Raw genomic sequence first — 6,000 nt, 5'->3', positions numbered from 1 at the left:
TTAGTACAATGGAATCTCAGAAGTTTTTGTGAAATCTTCTTAACCGTTCGAAAACGGACCTACATTCATATGCACCTTTTGACTCAGAATGACTTCAGAATTCACATCCTAAATATATATATATATATATATATATAAAGCCGCGGCGTGGCTCAGTCGATTAAGGCGCTTGCCTGGCGGTCTGAAGTTGCGCTCGGGCGCGGGTTCGATCCCAGCTTAGGCTGATTACCTGGTTGGGTTTTTCCGAGGTTTTCCCCAACCGTAAGGTGAATGCCAGGTAATCTATGGCGAATCCTCGGCCTCATCTCGCCAAATACCATCTCGCTATCATCAATCTCATCGACGCTAAATAACGTAGCAGTTGATACAATGTCGTTAAATAACCAACTAATATATATATATATATATATATATATAAGAATGAGTTTCTCTCAGATCTTCAAATAAAGAGTGATGGCAAGAAATGGGCTGGTCTTGTTGACAAGTCAGAGATACTTCCTGATAATCCCCGTAAAGAGGGTGTAGCTGCCATAAGGATTGCCACAAGACATGACTGGTTAAATATTTATGTTAACTGGGCATTTTACCATCACATCAGTGCGTCGTTTTCTAACGAGGAAAGTTCTATTATGAATTGGGAACATTTAAATGTCTGTAAATGTTAAATCCTTTATGGGGACTTTGTACTGGTCTGCCAGAAATCAAATGATGTTAGATCAATCTGGTTGAGCATTAAATATCAATATATAAATAAAAATAAATACATATACATATATATAGTCGTTAGATTTACTGGCATGTAAAAGAACTCCTGCGGGACAAAATTCCGGCACAACGGCGACGCTGATATAACCTCTGCAGTTCCGAGCGTCGCTAAATAAACCATAATTATATATCTGTGTGTGTGTGTTTTTTTGTATTTATTAAAAACGGCATGTTCCATTACACTGAGTAATACTACATGCACTGAGCTCTCTTATAATATTACAGTTATTTACAATCATCTATAACAATTCAAAGTTTACAATCTAATTTGAAGATGAGTTGATTTTGTTTTTGCCATTCAGTTATTTCTCTCGACATATATGCTCCATTTATATTGATTTTCTGCAATTTAAAATTTACAATCTGATTTGGATTATTTTCTTTTCCACAATTTTCTCTTATTTTTTCTCTATAAAATGTTCTAAGGTCACAACTAATTATAGCTATCTACCGTTTATAGTTTACAATCTACTGTTAGACTGTGATGTTATTGCAGATTCTAAAATTATTGTTTTTTTATGATACTCTAGTTTTACAATTATTTACAATTTCTACCATTTACATTTAATATTATTTACAATTCTTTTTTTTCTACAACTGGCTAATTTTCTCAAAAGTTATATTATTTACAAATTGTATAAGTTGCCTAGTATATCCTAGTGTGTGTGTGTGCGTGTGTGTGCGTGCTTGTATGTGTGTGTGTAATATTAGATAGTAAGGGAGAATGGAAAGAAAAAAATGAAAATACTGTAAATAAAGCTTGGTTTAAGCCACAGTCGCATTTGTCGCATTTTGCTACTAGACTTCTAAAAATACAGCTAACTTTGAATATAAATGTGCTAAAATGCGAAACCACTTTGGACTTCAGGAACGAAGTTGGTAATGAAGAAAATGAAATCAGAGGTGTGTTTGAACTGATCTGAATTTAAATGAAACGCTAATGGCATGGGCTATGATCAAAAAGGTATTGAGCAATAGATGACCTGGAATGGATTTCAAAGAGTTTGTGCAGTTCATGTAAGTTAAGTGAACAATTTCTTCTAATTTATTTATATAATTCCATCGCTTACTGTAAATGGTGAGCGAGGATTTAGTTGCATGAATCTTGTAAATACTGAAATTAAAAACCACCTTTCAGTAAAAAGAGTTAGCACTGCTAACAATAAATCTCCAAGGGACTACTCGTAAAAAATATCAATGTTTGCAGTGCCCATAAAATAACGTATTTTAATGTGATGTAAATTCAGCAATAATAATTGATTATAAACATACCTACGTCTAATGATTTACTGACATAAGTATATCTAGATTGTGATAAGATGGATTGAAAGTAATAAAACTCCAAGAAACAATTTACATAATTTTTTGTTTCTGCATACTTTATTAATTTTATTTTTCTGCACAATTATTTATTATAGTGCACAAGCATTTCCGCAATTTGCACAAATATAATTTTTAATTTGTGCATTTTTGCGACAATTATTTATTCCCTAGCTTAAACACTGAAATAAAGGAAACGTAGCACTAACAGACAGACAGCAAAAGACAAATGTTTAAATAAGTGGCCCACCATAGATAACAAGAGATCAAATTATATTTACTGAGCGAGGTTTGGAGCAAATCTATACATATAATTTGAACTGGTGATGGAAATTACGGGAAAACGACTGAACGTATTTTAATAAATGACCCCTCATTTTTAAGCTTGGCATCCAAGGATTTTAAAAAAATAGTAACTTTCAGTGAAGCGTTAGTTTTCCTACATAATTTTCCTATTTTCCAAAACCCATCTTTTGTCAGTTTTGAGAACTAATTGCATTTCAGTATAAAACAAAACACACACTACAATAAATAATAGGCTATTATACGAAGGCCATGACCTGCAGGATTGCTGACATATTTAGAGCTCAAATTCAACTGGTTATTAAAAACTTCAAGACTTACTACAAATAATTTACAGGTCTGATTCTGCGGTGTGTAATTTTCTAAGTACAGCTGTGTATTGGATATTAAAATCTATAAAACGTGAGGGTGGTTTGATTACCTTTCGAAATGAAATTAATTATACATATTAATGCTATACTGATGGTATGAAAGTGAAACGTTTTGGGGTTATGTAAGTAGATGTAGAGAACATCTTAAATTAGATCTTCATTTCTATAATTTACTGAGTGGCTGCTATATATACATATAAACTACAAAACTTACGTAAGGTAATATTGTTATTAAAAATCAAATATTTTTACAGTTATTAATCAAGTGGGGTTGGGTCCTTTCCATATACTTAATGGCGGTGTGGTGTGAATATTTACATGCATCATTCTCTTCAGTACTGGCTCTAGAGAGCGCAAAAATTACAGTTCCTAAGGAAACACCAAAACGTATGACTTTATGATAAAACAAGTGGCCTACAAATTTATTTAGTCCCTGATCATTTCATCAAGAACTATTAGCAGGATAAAATGATTTTACCCACTACATTTCAAGCTCTACATGCAGCAGCTACACCAAGATGCTATGTCTATTATTCTAAAGCACAGCAAACCTGACATTTTTTTAACTTTCACCTACAATCTACAATGACATGAAATAGCTATTGCTTTACTCCCACATGAAAATCCCACTGATCGTCCTGATATTGTTACTTGCGTTTTCGCGTTGAAACTCAAAACCTGAAGGTGGGTAGGTTAAAAAAAAGTATTTGGCATACAAATATTCAGAGGAGTATATTTCATTATTACGGAAGCAAATAACTTTCAAAATGTCTGGTATTCTTCATTGAAAATAAACCTTAAAAATGTTTATTTGAACGTCTAATGAACTTAGATTGCAGCATTTGCTGCACAGCCACTAGTATATTATATAACTAGCCGTACCCGTGCGCTCCGCTGCACCTGTTCGAAATAAATACTCGTATAAAGTAATTACATAATTAAAATAGGATGTTTGATCCAGGGAACAACTTTTACAACAGCGCAAGATAATCTGCTTCGCTCATTACCCAATTTTTTTTTTTTTGCATTGCATTTATTGCATATATATTTTATGTATTTTAACACGATTCAATTGAGCATAGTTAAAATTTGAATTATAAAATAATGGATTGCTAAGCTAACGTACTATTACTGCATACTAAATCAATACACTCTCGTTGCTCGTTAATTCTCTGAGATTAAAATGAGTGTACATAAATATTATTTTAAGAAATGCAGAAAACGAATGTACAAAATAGCCTATCAAATTTTCTGTGCATAAGAAGCTATTTTAATCTTACCTGTCCTCGATTTACTCAGACGTTACTGTAATAACATTATAGCATTATGTTCATCTAGAGAAACTACACTTTCCAATGGTGAAATAATAATTAATTATACAAATCGGTTAATTTAGCTTCTGATATTACTTCATAAAAACACAGAAACATTCTCTGTAGGCTATGTTTAATAGCTTTCGATTGTTGATGTCTAAGGCCCCTGTTTCGATTGTTGTTGTCCAAGGCCCCTTATAGACGAAGTCATTTGTTCTTAATTCATTGCACCGTCTTAGATGGCGTTATTTTAATTTTAAAACTCATTTATCTCATTAAATATCAGTGATATCAAAATTTTGTAAAGAATAAAACTTATCGGAAATAATTTTTAAAGAAACTTTTGTTATGTAACATTTTTCACAAAAATCAATAATAAGCGAGATATTTCGATTTATTTAATTCATTCCTCCTTATAATCCCCCTTTTAAATAAAGTATTTTGAATGCCATATAGCCTAAAATCTAAGTTACAACGAACTTAATTTATATTCCAATTTTCATATAAATCGGTTCAGCCATTATCGCGTGAATAGGTAACAAACATACAGACAGACATACAAACAAAAATTTCAAAAATGCGATTTTCGGTTTCAGGATGGTTAATTATATATGTTAGGACCAATTATTTTTGGAAAATCGAAAATTACCAGAAAAATTTCGGCTATAGATTTATTATTATTATAGATGTTGAGATATGGGGAAATTACCTATCAGAAGTAAATATAGACAGAATAAGATCTGAATATTGTAAAAATAAATATTAGTCGTTCTCATTGTTATTGCTGCAAATTCTGCCAATACTGTTGATTAACACTTGGTCTGGTTTGTTGTGGTTGTGTTGTTGATTGCTTTCAATGATTTCATGTTTAACATTTAACTTCGTGAATAATTTACAAGATTTCATGCAGCGTTCCCAAGGCGAAGTATTAATCTGTGATCCTTGTGATGTCTAAATATGAATCCATCGATCACGAATAAAGACTTCCCCTTTTCGCTTGTCATTGACCACATGACTTGTGCCTAACTGATAACTCTTACGTGTTTACAATTTTACCTTTACATCAGACGTCTCAATAGGGCCTTCTCGGAGCACTTCCTCCTCTTTCTCTTTTTCAATGTAAGAGTGGAACAAAATGCGGGACCAGTTCGTGTATTTCCGGATGACGTTATTGACCGCGACGTTTGAATAGACATCTGCGATCGCTACGATGTTGTGTCCATCTCCGAGGAAAGAATGTCCTTATCACCGCAAATGTATGAAGATATAAAAGCTTTCATAGGGAAAGCGAAATTGTGGGAATCGCAAGTTTCAGTGGGTAATTGTTACCATTTTATTGATCTAAAATTGTTACCTAATTAGAATCAAGACCAGTGTAACAAATATAGTAAAGAAGTATTGAAGGACTTGAGGAAAGAATTTGAGACCAGATTTAAGATTTGAATAGTTCTAATTTAATATAATTGCTTGTGAATTTAGAAATTCACAAGATGTTTAGGTTATTTTTAATTATTGAAAACATTACGAAACATATTATTTAAATATTATTGTAATTAATATATTAATATTAGCGTAACATAAGAATACTTACTTTAACAAACAACAAGTTTAATTGTAATTTAATTATTATTATTTAATTGAATTTTATTTTATTACATATAGTATAAACTTAAAAAAAGAGCGATATCAGAAACCATTTACTAGAAATAAAATATTGTTATTGTTTAGTCAACTGTCCGAAGACAGGTCCGAACCTCACAAGTGATACTAACAAGGCACCACTTATGAGGCAACTAGGCCAGGAGATAATGGAGTAAGGTAGCCAGTTCCTTGTGCTTAAATAATTACGTAACATGTATGGTTCTTCATGCTTCAGATGTATCCTTTTTACTCATTGATAGTATATAATTAGAAAATAAATGTATTAT

Source organism: Periplaneta americana, chromosome 7, assembly GCF_040183065.1.
Source record: "Periplaneta americana isolate PAMFEO1 chromosome 7, P.americana_PAMFEO1_priV1, whole genome shotgun sequence".
NCBI lineage: Eukaryota > Metazoa > Arthropoda > Insecta > Blattodea > Blattidae > Periplaneta > Periplaneta americana.
The sequence above is the reverse complement of the archived record's forward strand: the minus strand, read 5'-3'. Positions refer to the sequence as shown.